The sequence below is a fragment of the Filicampus tigris genome, chromosome 6 (genome assembly GCF_054856515.1).
Source record: "Filicampus tigris isolate MCC_2025a chromosome 6, RoL_Ftig_1.0, whole genome shotgun sequence".
NCBI classification, from domain to species: Eukaryota; Metazoa; Chordata; class Actinopteri; order Syngnathiformes; family Syngnathidae; genus Filicampus; species Filicampus tigris.
In genome coordinates this window covers 7,417,534-7,439,385 of record NC_141222.1, presented here as the reverse complement: position 1 = coordinate 7,439,385, position 21,852 = coordinate 7,417,534, and positions in this window count along the sequence as shown.

Sequence of the window (21,852 nt, the reverse complement as noted above, 5' to 3'; positions counted from 1 at the left end):
GCAACACACGCACTTACACACACACACACACTCACACACACCCCCCCCACACACACACACACACCTGCACACATGTTCCCCATAACCCTTAAGAGTAGCAATTTCTGTGTATACAATCGGGGACCACACAAAGAAAATAAAAAGAGAGGGTGCGGCAGAATGTGTCAGAGTGGTCGGAGATAACTGGCACATCCATGTCCATTCTCCTCAGGAGCAAAAATAATCTGATTCTCTTGTCTTCCTTCCTGTCAGTTATTTAAAGTGTTCTAGGTTGCCATAAACCTGACAATTAAAACCTTGGGTCAATGTGTTTTCTATGTATTTGTCTGGAAAGACACAATGCAGCTCCTCCTGACTTTCTCTGTGCTTATCTATCAACACCATCAAGGCAAATAATAGATTTGTGGTGCTCTTCCTAGGCATGAAATCATACTGTTTCTCGCAAATACTCATTTAAAACCTGAGTCTAGCCTCCACTACCTTTTCCGATATCTTCATTGTGTGGTCCATCAACTTGATTCCCAGAGGTGGGCAATTTACAATCAGGTGTGTTGGAGGAGGGAAACTTCTAAAACCAGCAGGTCAACGGCTCTCGATGGCCGGGGTTGCCTACCCCTGTGCTAGCTTATTAAGCACAGTTAAGGGCAGCGATGTGGTGTCCATCCTTTTTTGCACAACAGACCACTTTCATGTATTTTGACAGACTGTCGAACAAGGGGCTCAACAAGACTGAGATGACCGTCCCGTCTGCGGTGTCCCCATGTCTGGCTGCCGCTATCGCCACTGCTCGAGTCTAGCTTGCGCCACTGTTTCCGTGAGTGCCAATAAAGTCAAGCCGGCCACCATATCGGTTGTTCGCATTAAGCAAAGTAAAAGCCTCAAGAATACTGTACAGTCATGTTGATGCATTAGTTGTCTTTGATTCTTAAGTTAACCCAAGGAAGCAATTCTTGTGGCTGCTAATCAGACGTGTGGCTGTAATATGCTTGGAATGCAAATGCGCACTGAGGCCGTCGCATCTGGCAAGCAGCTGACTATTTTCAGTAGGCATGCGCACTTGCGCACCGCTTATGTCCACCCCTGTATATAATATATTTCAACATTAACAATTATAACAGGTTTCATTAGCCAGATGACTGTTACATATTTCATCAAACTCTTCTGCTTCAATCAAACATACTGGCAAGAATCCGTTTGTGCGTGTGTTTGAGAGCGAGAGAGCGAGAGGGAGAGAGTGTGAATGTCTGATTGTAACTGTACATGCACTGGAATCTGGCTCCTTGCCCTGGCATATGTTCACAACGCAGCTCTTGGCAGGAGGCATAAAATCAAACACTCAGCAAATTCTCACACATCTGAGCCTGTTTTAGAACAGCATTGTGTGTTTTGCCTGTTCTATGCTGCCAACTTGGGATACCAGTGTGACAAAGAGCTAGAGGTGAGATCCATTCAGGCTGTGCACTGACTTTTCTTCATTTGTCAATTTTTTTAATCAAATCAAAATTAACCCATCAGTCATCAATTACCCCCCTTGAATGTTTTGATGACTGACATCCATTTGTTTTAGTTACTGTGCAAATTGTTCTACTCACTGATCTGCGTGAATGCACACAAGGCCCCACCTTGGCCCTACCACCTCCTCCACTTTGCTCTGACATGCGCTGCCGAGCGGACTGAGTGCCAGGCACTGCTGTGACTCAAAGATAGGTATGAGTGTTTGTGCAATCTCTGATATTAGTACAAAATCCTAGCTATTCCTAGTCCCCTTGAGCTTTTGCATGACTTATGGGTGCCACTTCCGGTATGAATAGGAACCAGCGTTTTGTTTACATGGTAACTTGTTGTGCGAGTCCACTCTATGACAGTTACATACTTAAATAATGGGGAAACACTAGTTTTAACTTTTTGAACTCTATTGCTTCAGACAGTGGCTATGTTTACATGGACACATTTATAATTTTTATGAATAAGGACAGAGGGGCGAGGATGGAAGGGTACCCAGGTCGCGGACGGAGGACTGACCGGCAAAAAAGGGTCAAGTGCCCAACTCTGTTCATAACGCAAGCATAAAGTTTGATGCGTGTGTTCCGTGGGCAGTCGCTGATAGTGTAGTGGTACACTACATGCGTCGTGGGGTCGGTTCCCGCTCAGTGACCGTGTCTGTGTGTGCCCTGCGACTGGCTGATGACCAGTTCAGGGTGTGTCTGCCTTTCGCTCATAGTCAGTTGGGATAGGCTCCAGCACCTCCCCACGACCCTGTACAGGATAAGTGGTGATGAAGATGACATGGCATGACATGTTCCGTGGGCTTTTAGTCCACAAAACGAAAGAACACATGCAACGTTTATGTGATCTTTAAAAAAACACACAAAAAAAAAAACTTTCAGCCTAATCCTTCTCGTCTTCCTCGCATAGACGCTGCAAGCTGTACCGATTCGCACAAAATCATTCTTTGACCGGGGTGCATGTTCAAAACATTGCTTGTGGTCACCACAGATTCAACTTCTTGTGGTTGATAGTACAACCACCAACAAGTGCCCAAGCTGTGGAAGACATTTTTAAATGCTATGAGGCCTTATGTGATAGTTTAGAAAAGGAAACAAAAAAAAATGTCAAATAAACCACTCCGAAACATCTTAGAATTCAAAACAGCTTAGAATTGCCCATAAACATTTGCATGGATGCCGTGAAGCATTTGCAATGTGTTCAAATAGATGAGAAACTTTGAGACAAGAAGCTTTTTTGATATGCACAAGTGATGTGAAGATTGCAGAACTACCAACTGTTACGGATTGTCCGTGTTTTGTTATGCAAATGTATGATTGTGACTTAATTATGGCTGGAACAGTTGGTGTTCAACAAATTTAAAAACATCAAATAAAATCATTGGTCACAATGACCAAAAGGGTTGAACGCGAGTAGAAATACTTTGTGGATAATTAGCCGAAAGCTAACGACTTGACTCGGCCCTGATCGCTGCTAGTTTTAATAGATTCATATCGACGGCGAGAAACAAGGGCAGCTGCACAAAGTGAAGCTTCATTTGAAGGGTGTTATGTCCATTAATGCACGGACAAAAATTCTGTGCTATTGACAACTTTATCCATCATAGAATAACAAACGCATCACACTGTCAAAATTACTGTGTCATAATTATATTTATTGGAATATGCCTCGATGAAGCGTAGCTAAAGGTGAGTGATAATTTTAATCATTATGTTTTCACATGAAAATGCTTTTATTTGGAAAGCTGTTTGTACAATGTGCATTGTCGGAATGTCACTGCAAAGTAAATATTCTGATATGTTATTCATTGATTTATACTTTGAAGCATTAATATTAATTTATTCAGTACAATGCCTTGATTTTTGTGAGCTTAGTACACAGTCATATCCATTAATGCCATTGTACTAATAATTAATAATCATATATATATATATATATATATATATATATATATATATATATATATATATATATATATATATAGTAACCGGGCATTTCTACATTATGCACGTCTTGTTAAGAATGGAAACAAAATTAAAGGAACATAGGAACATATTTTCTGCACAATGACCCTAGTGAGAGAGCGGTTCAGAAAATGGATGGATGGAATGCTGTTGGAGCACTATAAATTCCATGTGAAGGAAAAATAAAGTTTGTATGTGTGCGCATGTGTAGGTTTTTATGACGCACACACACTTGTGCATGTGAATTCTCACTTGTGCCCAGGTACTTTATGAACTGTATGTGCTTAGTTTCACTCTCATCTAAGTGGCTTTTCTCAAACAGGGTGTGAGATTTGTTAAGCTTATCACCCCCCTTATGCAGTGAAATGAACTAAGTATTTGTGATTAAGCTTGAGAGTATAATATTACATCATGCATATTTGATGTGTGATTCGAATCAGCAAACCTTGCGGAAGTAGTTTGGCCTCTTACTACGCTTTGACTGAACAGCTGTCACTGCTGGCTCATTGTGTGTAACAACCAGATGGGGGACACAGGGGTCAATGGCACTGACACAAACCACCAGATGAGCTCGTTCTAAGATCTACAGCATACACAAACCAAACCAAGCAACAACTGCCTCACACCCCGGTGGTATGTTAACAGATGGTGATTTTGTGATTTTGTCTTCTATATTCAACTAAAAATACTGCCTGAAATAAGTTTGTAATCACTGTTAGAAAATTGGTAAGACCTGATTGTATGGAGGTAAATCTGGTGCAAAAGTAACCTGCACTTGCACCAAGGAAATGTTAGAAATTTGTTATTTATTGGTAGAGAAAACAACTTGAAGATGTGAAATAATTTTGTATCTGAAAAAAAAAACAAATATTTGTAAGAAAAAGAAAATGTGTAGCTGTAGAAACAATAACTTGTATGTGTGAAAAACAAAATTCTAATTGGTAGTAAAAACGACTTGTAGTTATGGAAATTAATGTTGTACTTGAAACTAAATTTAATGTGTACTTGTGGGGAAATACAGTACTGATTTGTACCTGTATGAATGGCAACTTGCAGTGGAAGAAGTCACAGCGAATCAAGGCGTAATGTAATTATAATTATTTGCCTTCATATTCTTGATTCGGTTTTGCCTTCTACAAAAATGACCGATCAGAGCAGCTCGTCACAGCAGCCGCAGGTGAGTGGAGTATCGCCACTGTCGTGACATTGTTTTTTGAAGTGGGTGGGCGACATGTTGTTAACCGGAGCTTCCTGTAGCTCTTTTCTTGCTGAATTTCATCTTATTTTCTTCTCAGGTTTGCTTTACATATTCAAAACGTCCACCTCTGACTTAATGCGCTCAAATTGAGTTATGCAGAAAGCTAAACGTCCACAAAGTTGCAACGCCGATGTAATCGCAGCCTTGCAAAGTATTGACTCTAAATTGTCAAATAGCGCAGGTGACTGCCATGAGCAAGCACACACACGACATGAAATTAACATTATTAGAATTGAGCATGGTGAGAAGAAAACTAAAGTGGACAACACTACCTTAATTTGTATTACCAGTTGCCTTAGATCTTCATTTAAAAAGAAACTAAATCTATCGCAAATAATATGCTGAAGTAAAATATAAATTTCCATCGGAATGGTTTAGTAGCAGAAGAATAAAGTATTTTTTTTTTCTATCAATTTAACTTTTGCATTTAATATAACAAGCTTTAATTGGGCCAATATGTGTTTCAATTATTCAAGTCATGCACATTACACATGACATTTATCTCTGCCCATGTCATTTCAGGGTTTCATGACCAATTTCATATTATATATTATATTATATTATATTAATATATTTAATAAGTAAAATGTAAAACTAATACATATGTACAGTATATATATAATATACATATTTTTTTTTTCTCTCTAGGAACTGCTGCTGAATCATTTATTGGCCTCCACAGTAGACTATCTGGCGCCCTTGAGCGTGCCCCTCTGGACCTCGATTATCTTAAATTCATACTTTCACAGGACCTGGTTTTATTCAGTGCACTAGATAACTAAATTCAGATCCCTCAACAAGAGTATGAAGCCCTTACTGAGGTGCATCGCCTCGTCTCTGCCCCAGATGAAACAGAACTATATGTAACAGTTCCTCTGGAGAAAGCAATTACTGGCCGTCCATGAATTAAAATATGTATAGAATACGTTTCTGAACTTCTCACTATAGGTCTGTCTGTGAAGTACATTGCCAGACTTTTAGGGGTTTGTCTATGATTGGTATGTACAGCCAACTAACTGACAACGAACTTGACAACCTGGTGTCAGAAATGTACTCCACCAACCCACATGCTGGGTATAGAATGATGATGGGATTGTTGCGGGCACATGGACATGGTGTTCAGTGGCAGAGGATTTGTGCATCGATGCATGAGGTTGTGTCGAGAATGTCAGCTTTGCGGTGTGTTGTTTTGTTGACACTATGAACCACATAAAACAAAAAAAAATATTTCTATCATTTCAATGTATGATATGTTATTTCAAATTGTGCACAGTAAATACACTAATTCATTATGATTTAGTTATTAGATTTGTCTTTGGCACATCAGAACATATTGAAAAATCTTGCTCATTCTTTTTCAAAGTAAAAGTAGTTGTTCGCAAATGTCTTATGTTAATGAAGCAAAAATAGGTGGTTTCATCAAGGGCGACATATACCTGAGTTTTTTGTTGTTTATATTATTTACTGTTGAAAGGGTGAAATTTGAGGGATTTGGAACATTTTAAACCCAGTATGAAAATGACTAATCTATTATGAAAAAAGATTAATTTGATAAAACTTTGCACCTCTACTTGATATTTTTTTCTTTTGTGATTCACATGGTTTGCAAGGATATCTACTTATCTTTTCTCGACAAGGGTTAAAAGCTGAACTTGACTTGACAGAATTGAAGGTCTGGCGAGATGTATCCACAGCAGTCACGTGCCTCAGCTACACGGCGTGCACCAGCTGGAGGAAGATGATCTCCTGGACCTGTCCAGCAGCATTCACCTTTTCTGCTGTTACTATGTTTTTATTCCCCGCTTACAAGCCCAGCTTGATTGCTTCAAAGATGTCTGGGACAATCATCCTATGAGCAGTGAGGGAAATCAAAGCCCTAACCAACTGCGGCACATAGGACTGCAGCACAATTCACAGGAGAATGATTGTGTAAATCCTTTTAAAATTTTGCAAGCAAAAATGCAGTTTTGGCAGGAAATATAATGAATTATTGTATATAAACTACAGGGTTTTCACATCCCCATGATAAACTGGGAAAGTAGTGGCCTTGTGTCCACCGATTCCAGCTCTTGTGTCCATGTCCCGGAGATTGAGTGCCCTTGGAGACCTGAGGAACTAGCTGGACTGCATGCTGCTGTGGACCCAACAGGGTCGCCAACATGCATGGGAATCGACAAATATTTAGCAGCAGTGGACTACATGCGCAGCCGCATCCGGGATCCTTGATTTGCCTGAATCAGACGTGACAAGTGGTCTCTCTTGGACTCCTTCACCTTTCTCTGGTAACGACACTAGCAGTCCTTTAGGACTTGATAAGAGACCTGCAGCCTTTCTGTTTTCCACCTGTGTTCAGCTCTGCGGCATTCCTGTTTAGCTGCACGAGTGCAATTAGCCATAATTTAAACGGCTCCGGTCTAATTTTTTGCCGCATATTTTTTTAATGGAGCCACGGAGTCCAAAATATTAACGCAGGATGAATGGAACCAAGTGCTGAGTTCCTCTGTGTTTGAAGAGGGAACACAAAGCCGATTAAAGGCATCAGAGAAATGACTAGCAGTGAGGGGGTTAAAAATACGGTCCCTGCGCTCGCTAGCATTAGTCGAATGTGTTTAAAAAACATACACACTGGCGGCATTAATATGAGGAAGTAACACCGGTTTGCACAACACATGTTCAGTGGCAACAACTTATACTGTTATGTTGTAATAATTTGTATTTATATGTACAACATATAACTTTGTTGCCTTATTTGATTAAACATACACCGGTATGTGCAAAGAACTTAGCGCATAATGGCGAATTCTCAACAAAGACGTTTATGTTGAACGACCTCATTTTTTTACAGAGTATTTTATTTACTAGAAGCATAGTGCCCCCCAACCTGAAATTTTAGTGGTGCAAGTAGAAAATTCAGTGGTACATGAATCACAAATTGACATGCAAAATATATATTCACAATTGGACCCATGTTCACCATATTACTTAAGAATGGGTGGAAATGTGAATCAACAGTTAGTTGAGTTAGTTAGTAAAGATCAACTATTTAAAACCAGAAATAAGCAAATGTATTAGTTAGAAATGCTGGAGCAGATTTTTTTTTTTTTTTTAAAGTAGCGAAAATGGGGGTCACCATCATTTAGGGGCATTCTGGAGCTCTGGCAAGGTCAGATGAAGCTTGCTTAATCCCAGCTGAAAAACATTATATAAACTTTTTGCAGTGGTGTACAACTATTTCTGTTTGGCCAAATGATAATATTACCTTCGGAGGATTGAAAATTATACAAAACCTCTGTAAACATGCAGCCACTTCCAGTACTACAGTGATTGTCTGTGTGACAGAATATTACATATTGCCAGCATTCAGTCAAATTTTAAGTATATAGCCATGGAAAATTGTGGCCTGGAAATTATTATAATGCATTGTGTTCTATTAAGTTTACATTATTGTAGTCATTGCTTCAATTCCAGTAAAGAAAAAAAAAACAAGAAACGTGTAGCAAAGTCTGATATTTGAGTCATTGGGTTGTGTGACCAACGAAAAACGAACTTACTAAATGTTTTCAAACTGTGCGAATGTTGAATAAACTGTCAATCATAAAATATGTACTATCTGATTTAAACTTGCAAAATTAAAACATCAGTTTACTACAATCCAAAGCCACAATCGGTTGTGGCAATGCAGTTTTTTTAAATGATCTGAAAAGTCCATGTAATTGCTGTAGTGGCCAGGCAATCTTAAATTCCGGAAGCATATTGATGAGGTGGGATGTTCCACTCTCACCTACTCCACCTTCATGTCGGGCATGGGTAGCTCCCATCCTACCCAAAACTTGAGGAGCAGTTTAAGATGCTCTTGGGACACTGAAAGAAAAAAAAAAAAAAAAAGTGATGAAATTTGTAAGGGCATGCTACAGTAAGAAGTATCTATCATAAAATATATAGTCTACTTACTCATATTTCCTATAATACAATACAATACATTTTGATTTATATAGTTCACTTTCTGAACTCTTTGTATTAGAGCACAGGTGTCAAGCTCCGGGAGTGGAGAGCCGCTTTCGTGCACGTTTTCCCATCTGCAGTAGGGTGTGCTGCAACACACCTGATTCAAATGGAAATCAGGATAGTATTAGGCTCCTTCGGAGCTTGCTGATGAGCTGATCATTTGCATTAGGTGTGTTTCAGCAAGGAAATGAAAAACATGCAGGAAAGTGGCTCTTGAGGACCCGGGTTTGACACCTATGTACTGTATTAGTGGAATAGTTCAGATTACTTTAATGGGGTAGTGCATCACTTGACAAAAGTAATCACTAGTCCTGGCAGATGTTGACATTTGTAATTTTAGTGAGGTTTGAGGGAAGACAATTAAATCACAAATGTAGAGAAAAATTATAAATGCCACCCATTTAGCAAGGAAAGTATCACAAAAAATGCTGCAGTCATGTCAACTTTTTGTAGGTGCAGTTATGCTAAATACTAGGGATTTAACGATTCACTCAAGCCCCAATTCAATTTGATTTTTAGTTCTCGATTTCAATTTGATTTTTTTCAAATCTTTTTCTAACAGAACGAATGACTCATTTTATAACCAAAAGTTGTTTTTATTTTAACATCTGCATTTTGTTATTGTTACAATCTAACATTTTGTAACTTTACAAAAACACTATGAAAAAGAACTAAGCGTTTTGCCTGTTTAACTACATTTTTGTCTTGTTCTGTTTGTGCCAGAACTAAACATGAAAATAAATAAATGTACAATAGATTTGACTGTTGTCATTAAAAATCCATTTGTGATCAAAATTTCAATAACCATCCATCAATTATCTGTACCGCTTCTCCTCACAAGGGTCGCGGCGCGTGCTGGAGCCTATCCCAGCTGTCTTTGGGCAGTAGGCGGGGGACACCCTGAACTGGTTGCCAGCCAATTGCAGGGCACACAGAGACAAACATCCGCACTCACAATCACACCTAGGGGCAATTTAGAGTATCCAATCAACTTACCATGCATGTTTTTGGAATGTGCGAGGAAACCGGAGTGCCCGGAGAAAACCCACGCAGGCACGGGGGAGAACATGCAAACTCCACACAGGGAGATCGAACCCACGACCTCTGAACTGTGAGGCGGACGTGCTAACCAGTCGACCACCGTGCCGCCCAATTTCAATAACAATTATTTTATTTTTTACATCCATGCATATTTTTTAGCAGTTTAAATCGGTTTTAAATACATTTTCTATGAATCATTACATCCTTACTAATCACTCATGATAACATATGTTCAAAAGAGGTGTGCTAGGCAAATAGTTAAAATAACAATAAGAATTTTACACCAAATTAGAAAAACAGCAAGTAGGCTATACAAAACGGTAAGGAACATTACCATGCAATTTACCTGTCCTCACAAACTGACGCAAGTACCCTATTATTCTGCATTTACAGTCAAGCGAGTATCCATCTTCATTGTCCAACCCAACTAACTGAGGCCATTTGATTAGGTCTAATACCACCTAGTGAACAAATGGGATGATGATTACGATTACATTGCTGGCATTGGGCCGAAAACTCCTTTGTCACAATTTGGTAACTTTTTCACAGTTCTTTAATATTGGTCAATCCGCACCTGTGGGTGTTATATTTGATAAAAGTGTAGACCAATATAAAACTATAGACCAAGCTTTAATGTTTAAATTGCCTTGCCCTATTTGACATACAATGTTAATGGTTAAACAAACATGACGTTTTTGGGGTATCCTGAAGAGATGAATATGTAGTTACGAAACCCGATGCCAGTGACATACAAATTCCACACTTCAACAGGTGTGTACAGCAGACCCCAGCATACACACGGTTTGGCCCCAACAGATTAAACAATTTGACGATTTGTTTTTCTGTCATGTTTTATAACTTCTTCTGGTAAAAGAAAAATCATATTGGTAGTTCACACATTCGATACCTTTGAGTTAAACTACCCTCATCTCCTACTGCATTTATCAGGGTCTTCAATTACACACAGATGATTGCTATATATGGGCCCGCCCAGACCCTTAACCTTGTGAATTGAAGGGGTCATCTTTATATATTTTTTTAACCTTATGTGATTTCCAATGTGGATAAATTGTGAATGAGAGACAGTTTTACAAGACTCGGTTCATTGAATACCTCGGCACTGCATTCAGACATTGATTGACGCGGACAAACTGATGCCACTGAGTCGGGTCGAGATTCCCATAATGGCATAACAAGGGATTCCTTCAATCCCTGCTTCAGGTATTTTATTTGTCTCGAGTTTCAGCCAAGCACCTTAAAGCATCACTGTGGTGAGAGGTGTATTGGTGAGGGGACTCAGTAAAGTATATGCAGTAAATGAAATTACACAATTACTTTCAAATAGAAGGCACATATGGAAAATGCAAAACAAAAACATTAATTGCCATTGAACTGGAGACACTTAAACAGGCAACCTGTTGACGGATATTGTGCTAGACAGCCAGACTTACTGCATTCTGAAGGAGATTGTGAAGGAGCCAGGTGCTGTTACTTTCTGTTAATTTCGGTCATTAACAGCCACTCTCTATGACCCTCATTGAGTCCACTGTATATTGTCTTGCATTTTTCTTCCTTGCCTTCTAGTTGTTTATTCTCATACAGCTTTTAAAAGATGACACAGCCCATTTACATGAAATGTCATTAAGTGCATTCCCAACTTTTGTCATGGAGGAAATGTTTTATGATGGAAAACATAGCACTTCCCTGTACTTACTGGGCTGATGGTTTCCCGAATGTCTATGTCAGCCACATCTTCAAGTACAATTGTGGCTGTCATTGGTGTATTAGCTAGCAGCACATGAATTACTGCTTTGCTAACACTTGCGAGACGAGGGCCCCCATGAAGGAAGGAATGACCGATCATTCTTCCTGCCATACATGACAAATCATTCATTTTGTGCAAAAACTTGGGAAGTGGCAGGAATTAAATGGTCAGGTTGGCCCTGAAACAGCACAGTGCCGCACACACTCCCTAAAAAAATAAAAAGACATAATTTGGAATGCTTCGGCAGGCTTTTCCATTTTGTTTGAAAATAAGAACCACATACTTGCCGCTTTCTGCCTACAATTTATGTATTTGTCTTTAAAGTGATAGATGTACATCATGTGTTATGGCTGTGCTGGTTACCATTTCTTATTGTTAGTACCTTTTATTATTATTTGCCTCTTTCAAAGCAGTTTGAGGCGGAGGTACAACAGACTCAGAGTAGCCTAAACAATGTAAATCACTGACTGCATGGCCGCAAATGACTAGGTTTTCATTTTCAAATGTGGTCCTTTCACAATGAAATGTTTGTGAGTAATTCATAATCTTTGTGCGTCGGATCATGCAACATCTGTTGGTTGCAAGTAGAACATTAAAGGGACGGTGGGGCCGGGATGGGCATGTTTTCACTAACAAGTTCATTTTCTATATGAGGGGTATGCGCTCGTGAAAGTCGGCCGAAGTTTGCAGTCGGAATCGCTAACAGACGCTCCGAATTAGAGCAGAAATGGGCAAGACGAGATCAGTCGAACAAAAAACGAGTTTTTATTTATTTATTTTTTTTCCCCTAACAAAATTGTTATATGGCGTACACAATTTGAAATGATCAAAAAACGTATAAAATACGGGGAAAACGTACAAGTTGACAGGTATGTCAAAGTAGCAATACACGTAATTAATTCTGCAATATATTCTCTCCCCTGGGCGGCACAGTGGACACCAAATTAGCATGTCCAAGCCTTTAATCATGGATTTTTCTTGTTCTCCTTTGCTTGTGGGTTACTCACACATAAAATAAAATATTGAACATGTTCAAAATTCCCTTGCAACAAGAAAAGTACAGGCGTCCGTCTCACGACCTCTGACGACAGTTTGGCGAACATTTACGACCTTGAAGGAACCCTGACGTGAACGTGCATTTTTCTACCTTCGCCAAAAGTCAGAAATGTTCGTCCCTAATTTAAGATAGGGGCTTTAGAGTTGGGGAGGGGGGCCTATTTTTGATGGTTAGCCGCGGGGCCTATGAGTAGGTAAAGGCGGCCCTGGGTGCAATGTGTACTTTTGTTGAAGAAGTGTTGCACTCTTCCCATAGACATAACCGGGAGGCCCCATGATATCTTCTATTCACTTTATTGCTGTAACTGTGTTGGTCTATAATAAATTAAACACAACTCGTCGAAGTCTTGACCGATGTTGATGGATTGGTTTGTAAGAAACATCAGACATGCAGTTATGATAGAAGCCCTGATTATCAAATTATCCACATGTCTGGTAGAGACATGTGGATAATTTGATAATCAGGGCTTTTCTTCAATATAAAGACCAAATGCTTTTTATATATAAGAGAGATCAGCACAAGAACAATAAGCTTGATCTTATATTACAAAGTAAATATTCTTTTGTTTTTCTTGCACGTTGTTGAACTAACTGAAGCATAATAAAAAGGTTTGAAGATAAATATTTAAACAAGTTCAAAATTGAAATGCAGGCTAAGACTCTATTTTGGGTTTATATTTTTTTATAGCCGCCTCTTTTCTTTAGTTACTACCTAAAGTCAAATAAAGCAGTGCATCCCCCCTTACTATATGGTTCAGATTTGAGGATACTGATGAAGTGATGTTATGGAAACTCTTTTGCGGAGGTACAGCCCCATTATATACAGGAGCACCTAATGTTATTTATTGTTTGAAGTTGCATCTGAAGCTCAGCCAATAAAAGTTAACCACATCAGTTACATATCACCATATATCACTGCATCTTTTCATTTAAGTAGAGACAGATGTGTCTTAATGGTCCTCTGAGAATGTGCATGTGTTACTGTCAGATGGTGCTTCACAGCCTGCCATTGGCATTTTGCCATATGTCTCCTGTCTGCCTTGCCACATTCTGCTGACACAGTCAATTTTGTTTAAGTCCTTTGTGTATCCTGTATACTATATCTAGCAAGCACATGTTTTTTTGTGTAGTTTTAATCCCCTAGCTCAGTTTCAATTCAATACATTATTTAAATGGGCTCTGCTTACCTGCAATGTTCTCAAAGCACTTTTACACAGTCACCACATTCACTCAGTCACACAATGATTAATGGAATAGTCAGCAAACTGACACAGCACCAGAAACGACTGGTGTGTGTGTGTGCGTGTGTGTGTGTGTGGGTGTGGGGGTGTGTGCGTCCTGCTCCAATATATATATATATATATATATATATATATATATATATATATATATATATATATATATATATATATGGCGGCACGGTGGTCAACTGGTTAGCTAGTCCGCCTCACAGTTCGGAGGTCGTGGGTTCGATCTCGGCCCCGGCCTCCCTGTGTGGAGTTTGCATGTTCTCCCTGTGTTTGCGTGGGTTTCCTCCGGGTACTCCGGTTTCCTCCCACATTCCAAAAACATGCATGGTAAGTTGATTGGACACTCTAAATTGCCCCTAGGTGTGATTGTGAGTGCGGTTGTTTGTCTCTGTGTGCCCTGCAATTGGCTGGCAACCAATTCAGGGTGTCCGCCGCCTACTGCCCGAAGACAGCTGGGATAGGCTCCAGCATGCCTGCGACCCTTGTGAAGATGAGCGGTATGGATAATGAATGAATAAAAGAATATATATATATATATATATATCTATGAACTCAAGGGGCATCATAACATGTCCAAGCAAAAAGGATCGGTATTGGCCGATACTACCCTGTATTTACTTGGTATCGGATCGATACCAAAATTCCCAGTATCGCCCACCCCTACGTTTTGTGTGATGCCCTCTTAATTGTTGCGATGCCGCACTTTGACAGTTTTACGACATTAACACGATTTATGTTAGTGCTCTTGTGAGGGAGCTCAGGCCAGAGTGGAGAAGCTGTCGAGGAGTACTGTGGCTCGTGCTCGTGTTCTCTGCCTTAGCCTCATATTGTCTTTGTTTGTCGAACATGCCGATTTGAACGTTTTTAAAATCGTTTTATCCACAAAATTCGGTTACGGATCAAAATCGCTTAATCGAGCAGCCCCAGTACAGACTCTCTTTTACTGGAAGAAAAAAATAAAACATGAAAATCCAACTAATAAGTAATTAAGGCACTAAAACATCAAACAAATATGTAATAAATATGTATACACACATAATATATGAGATATGCTGCAACATAATTCCACCAGTTACAATCTCAACATTGTGACACTGGAACATGAAGATATTTGTAAATTAGCATTTATTTACTCTGCGCCTCACTTTTAAATCAAAACTGCGCATTTTTGAAACAAGTTCAACAATATGCACTTGTTTTTCATAATGTGTTCAATATGTAACTGTATTTTATGTTTGTTGCTGCCTGTTGGCCAGGACTCCCGTGAAAGAGAGATTTAATCACAATGAGATATTTTCTGGTTAAATAAAGGTTAAATGGGGGGGAAAAAAATGCTTTTGTCATGTTCTGTTTCAATTCAATAACCTTTTTTATTTTCCACAAAGAAACGTGCTATGCTTTTGTGCCCTGGCTCTATAGGAGCTTAAAAGTTGATATAGAACTTTGTTTTGTGAAGGTCAACTGCTGACATCTTTAATTTAGGTATGTTGAGATGCGCATGCAGCAGACTTGTGACATGTTGATGCAACACAGAGGATGCCACCAAACGTGAATAATTAAAGCGCTTTAAGATTAATTGATAATGTTTTCTCTCTGTGGTATTTAGTGGATTTTGAGGGATAGATGGAGGGGGACAAGTGAAAGGAAGTGTGTAATCTATTTTCTGCACATGGTTCCCTTCATCTGATAAAGGTCACTGAAGGCCATTTGTGTGTGAATACAACCGTGTGCATCTCTCCAACCGTTTGCCAAATACAGTATTGGTTCATCTGTCACATGAATGTGTTTGGGCTCGCATGTTTCCAGATATGGCACTTTGTGTTCCTATGGCACAGTAGTCCATCAAGCAATCAAACACGCCTTCAAAAAGAACCACCCTTGTCATTTTCAATTCAATCCATTTCTTCAGGGATAATACTTGATTGAGAAAATATGTGCATTGGGTTTAAATTAGCATAGCAGAGTTAGTACTAACCATGCATTGGTAAAGGCATTGTTCTCTGCAGGGACTGATATTTGCAACCCTTTGATTTGTACTGCAGTATACCTTTTACGTAGTGCTCTATCCATCTGTGCTTCTCCGCAGAATTGTACAGGTTCCTGCCTGGCTTACAGTACTTTGTTGCATTCTGAAACACCAATTTCACAACCTATACCTTTCCTATTTGTGATATGAACCTAGTTAATGTTTTAAGCAAGTAAGTGTGATTAATGAAATTAATATACAACCCAAATCACTTAAAGAGGAATTCAACCCAAACATATTTTTTTCAACAATATGTTCTATGCAGGCCTACTAGTTGAAACAAGGCATTGTGGGTTTTTTCGTCCGTCACTCTAATCGTCCCTAACCGAGTCAAGTGACATTTTGTGTTGGGTTCTTTTAAAAAGAAAGACCACTATTCTCTTCCGCGACGCCACTCAGCCACCATTACCACAGCCTTCACAACACTGTACAGTGCTCTTTTTCATGTGTATTTCCTCCCTGCAATTTTGGTCTCACAGGCATACTCTGCCCTTTAGTGGACGCACATTTCACTGACGAGGAAAAAGGTGCAGAGCAATTTTGAAGTGTTAACTGTTAATACTGAGTGCAAACCTTATCCATTTGCATGCAAAGTATGTCCTTGTCTGGGACATCTCTAGACTGTAAAAATCTATCCAAACCTGACGCATCATACAAAAATCTATCCAAACCTACACTACACTACACTCAAAGCTATGACCTGGAAGTGGAAGATGTTCATTCCCCTCCTAAAATAACATTGTTATTTTGCAATAATTATTTTTATTGGGAAATAACGCAATAAAAAGTAAAAATGTCTTCTGTTAAAATGCAAAAGATGTGCAACAAAATGCAATAGTATTGCGTTATTACACAATCTTAAATATTCTTGGGATGTGCCCTGGCTTCCTCCGGTCCGCATCATCATCATCATCATCATCATCATCATCATCATCATCGGCCTCCCAAATGAACCTCCTGCCACCAATGCCAGGTTTGAGAGAAGTCATTTGACTCACAGAGCACAGTTGATTCCTAAATAGATACCATTTGCCAATGTGTACTTCACTTTTCTGTTAGTGTCAATATACTGATTATTTTATTAATCATATATGCACATGAATAGATTTGGCAAGAGAGAAATAGAACAGATCCACAGTGGTGAAGTTCCCTTGTGACCAATTAAACACAACAAACCTTGCAAGTGGCATTTGAGGAGAAAATGGCTCCCTGGAGAGTGATGCACAATATAAACAAATGATTTTGAAAATAATAAAATGATAAACACTAAACCTGTGAGGATTTAATGTTATTGAGTCCATTTTTTTCAAACAGGTATCCACCTCACTGCATTCTATCTTATGTGGCATCATGGCAATCAAAACTTCAAACAATTAAAGGGACAAGTGTTTATTATACCATTGTTGGTGATATAATTACAAATATTCCATCACATAGCAAAGCAATTAGAACAATAAATATGTTTTTTAATCATGTGCGACTATTATCATGGATTGGATGGCTTGATCTTGAAAATGAACCAGGTTTACATATATCTGTTTACAAATTACAAGGTGAAGAGAACTACTTAGAATTGAAGCTACAAGTCAAACACAACCAATTCTGTGATCCTTGTCAACCTCCTTTACAATGTTTTAGATAATATTTTAACATTTGTAAATGTCATATAAGTAGAAGGGGTCACTGATAGTGTAGTGGTACACACGCCTGAGTTGTGTGCGGGCAGCGTGGGATCGGTTCCCGCTCAGTGACGGTGTCTGTGTGTGTGCCCCGTGACTGGCTGGCGACCAGTTCGGGGTGTAGTCTGCCTTTCGCCCATTGTCAGCTGGGATAGGCTCCAGCACCTCCCCGCAACCCTTTACAGGATAAGCGGTTTGGAAGATGACACAAAAATATAAGTAGGAGTTAACCCATTAAGACAAGGGAACCCACATGTTTTCAGCCTGAGAGCTACTTATGACATGACCGAGTCAAAATGATCTACCACCTACTAAAAATGCAAAACACATTATCTATATATGGACCGTATATGCTGGTGTATCTTGCATGACTGCATCAACCTATAGCACAATACTTCAAAAAATATTTTGTAATTACCTTACTCTGATGACTTGCACTGAATGGAATCAGCCAGGGACGCATAGTCCGGACAGTAGCTGCTGATAGCCACCCTCAAGCAGATTTGCAGCAACAACAATCCGCCCATTCGCTCCATTCGGCACGTATAAAACAAGTCAACTTTTTTTGCACACTATGCTAATGCTATCAATATTGCTGTCTTGGTAAAGTTCAAGAACTGTTAAAAAAAAAAGAAAACTGCCGAGTGAACAGGACGCTGTGAGGCTGTGTGTGACGTAGTATGCCCGATGCGAACTGGCTGCCGCGAGGCGCAATGGCAAAAAAGTTTACTTGTTTATACGCGCCTAGTGGAGCGAATGGGCGGATTTCCGGTGCTTCGCTGCGTGTCCCACGGCTTCAAATGCATCATTCGCGCCACCCCGCACTCAACGGCGCCCGCGAGAAGTACATTTCCTTCCGCATTCTTAAAATACGTAGTCGGTTAGGTGAAGAATCTAAATTATCTGAAGGTGTGAATGGTTGTTTGTCTGGTTGTTAGTGATGGCCATGACAGCTCTTTTAAGTGAACTGAATCATTAAAATCAGTTAAAATCAGTCAAAAAAAAACGTTCAAAAGATTTGGGTTCATCGAATCTCCCCCCGCCGACGCCCAAACGAACACTCCAGCCCACGAACACGCCCCTTCCCCCGGGCATGGACGGAGTGAGTAAAAAAAAACAACTTTTTGTGCTCACCCTGATGTTGCAGCAATTGTAATTTGTGCATTTGTATTATTGTTTTTATTATTTCTATCAAAAGCGTTGCGGCTGTAATGTAAGAACGAGAATGACGATACAGTACGTTCACTAACTGCATCGTTGGCGAACGGGCAATGGCAGCACGTTCACTCATTGAATCATTTGCGAACGGGAAGTTACCTCACTGATTCCTTCATGAACGCCAATAGTGTGGCAGTATGTTCAGTAAAATCCCGCCTCCATCTGACGCTGGCTGCTGATTGGTCGTTAGCCAAGACTAATGACATGCACGCGCATGTGAACTGAGAAAAGAACGAATCACTTGAGGAAGTGATCCATTTACTCACGTGAGCCATGAGGACATCAACCACTGATATACTTTTAAATGTTAAAATAACACACAAACACACATGCAGTATAACAGTAACTATTGGCATTAATACACACAACTCATTTTAATGATTGGTGGCAGCCACATGAGCATCCTTGTTGGTTCTGTTAAGCAACAATTACTACTAACAAGTGTCTCCCTGCTCCAATGTACACTTCACTACTGTGAAGGGTAAAATTCAGAGGACACATGGTTGTATACATACAGTATGTTTTTACATTTCAAATCATAATAGGGGGTGATTCATTATATACTTGTGTGGCTGAATACATGGGCAATGTTTCTCGCTTCTCATTCATCATTTGAGTGGATGTTGAAGGTTAACTTTTGCTTATATTTGTACGGCAGTCTGCATTGGGTGAATGTGCGCTGCTGTAGCTCGTCATGTCTGGGCAGCGGAGCTGTGCTGAAAATCAGACCTGGCAGATGAGCATATAAAACTCTGAATTGTTGAAGGCTTCTAATCCCAAAGAGGAAACCCATGTCTTTAATACTTAATACAATTTAAAAAGATGGTTACCAACCTTCACTTTAATTTCATCACCAAAGTCACTGAGCGTGTGTGTGGACTCGAGACGCATTCGAACAGCACAGCATTTTTCAATCTGTTAGTGTTATATAGTATGCTTGTTTTTAAATGCATGCGTTATCCTTTTCCCATTGTGCCTCTCAGCATTCCATAACCCCCCACACACCCCGACAGAAGTTATTATAATTGCGGGAAAAGTGATGATGCTGGCTATATAGCAGATTTTTTTTCCAGCCAATGTTTGACAAACTAACATGCACGCTTCGATCTCCAGGGTGATAGAGTGCATCAGAGTGTGTGTAACCGGCCACGCTGTGGCAGACCTGTGGACCTCGATGCCTGCCTTGAATAGGGAATGACTGTTGAATATTTTACTCCTGACATTCACCACATCTCATAAATCATTGTTTATGGATCGTTTAGTCTTTCCTGTTGTTTGCACATGAGCACAAAAAACATTCTGAAAAAAGTGCTTGTGTTGTTTATATTATGGGCTCAGAGTAAAACTTGTAAACATGCAACACTGATCAAGGACAAATACACAGACATGCACACACAAACCTTTATGTCCTTCAAAACAGTATATGTCTTCAGGAGCAATAACCTGCCAAGGGCTCCTGCTGAGTGAAAGACCCCAACAAAACCTTAATAGAAGGTAATAAATTGAAGCAAGCAGACGCTTGCTAACCTAAACACACACTGTTATTTTGGTACCATTATTCGGTTTCTGTATGTATTCTTGTATGTGTATTTGGATGCAGTTCACGTGGCTATTCTGGTAGAGCGCTGTCAGACATTAACCGGGGTGAGAGCCTTGTGACTCCTTCCATGTGTGTGTGTGTGTGTGTGTGTGTGTGTGTGTGTCTGTGTGTGTGTGTGGGGGGGAGGGGTTGTGTGTGTGTGTCTGTGTGTGTGTGTGCGTGCATGTGAGCATGTGTTGAGGCAGGTGTAGACCAACAGGCCAGTGATAGACAGTGGTGAACTGTACAGACAATGTGAGTAGACTTACAATGGCATTTGGCTGCACAAGAAAGACGGTCGAACGACAGGCAGAGAAAGGGAGCACGTAGGGGGGAAAAAGTAACACACACGCACACACACAGCAGAAGTGGAGAGTTGAATGCCAAGGAAAAGTTATTTCCCCACAGCATAGTGCAGGATCTTCTGCTCTTTGTAAACAGAGCCCTCCAACAAGTCTCCAAGCCCCAATCATGTTGTTGTTAAGGTCTTGCTCCTTTTTGTGAATTGCCAACATCACCACTACCAGCAGCAGCACTCTTGGCTTCCAAAACACCCTTCTATTTTACTCCCAACATTAATTTCAGTTCCTTCTCCGCTTATGTGCACTCAAAGAAAAAAATGATAGTGGTGGAAGACAGAAGGAAGAAAAACAAAAGTAATAGAGGCTTGTGTTTGTACTGTAGAATTAAATCGGAGTGGGGGGAAAGCCCGGCCTACAGTATGTGAGAATGGGGCATGGATATTGGAAAAAGGAAAAAAAAAAACAGATTTTGTCTGCTGTCAGCAAGATTAGAAATACAATATTCCATCGCTGGAATTCATACAAAGCTTCAAGCAAGCAAGGGAGAGAGATAGGAGAGTGCATGTAGTAGAGGAAAGGAAGGTAAAGTATAGACTATATTTAACATCTTCAAAACATGGTGCCACAAATGGACACTTGCTAGAAACCTCAAGAAAACACAAATAATGCATTTTAAAAATGTGTAAAGAAGCGGTCAGTTCATTCATCTTATTTTAGTTGCTTTAGAATATGTTGTTGTATATAAATCTTTAGCCTTTTTCCTTGACGAATTCACGAGTTTTGACGTTAGAACAGGTGCCCTTGTTGACTCTCCTGGAAGAGCTTTGGGATCGGTAATTAACAAACTTAAAGTGTGGAAGGAGCTTATGTATTCTATTTCACAATGTTTCTGTTTCACCTATTCTAAATTAGGTTGCAGGGATGTGGGGAAGTAAAAAATACAAAGCCATAGATGCTATTAAGCAAAGAGCTATGTTATTAGGTGCTTTCTGTGGGCACATACAGCAGATTTGCTCTGAGCCTAACGATTCATGGAGATATGGTTCTGGGTCCCTGGATTTAGCAAACGGAAATCTGGAATATTATTTCTATGGAATAGATTGGTTAAAATGGCAGAGGGTAGAATCAATTGGAAAGTATTTAAGTGGAGCAAATAGCATGAGTCCCATTGGTCTAAAAAACTTTCATTTTTTTGAAGAAGTT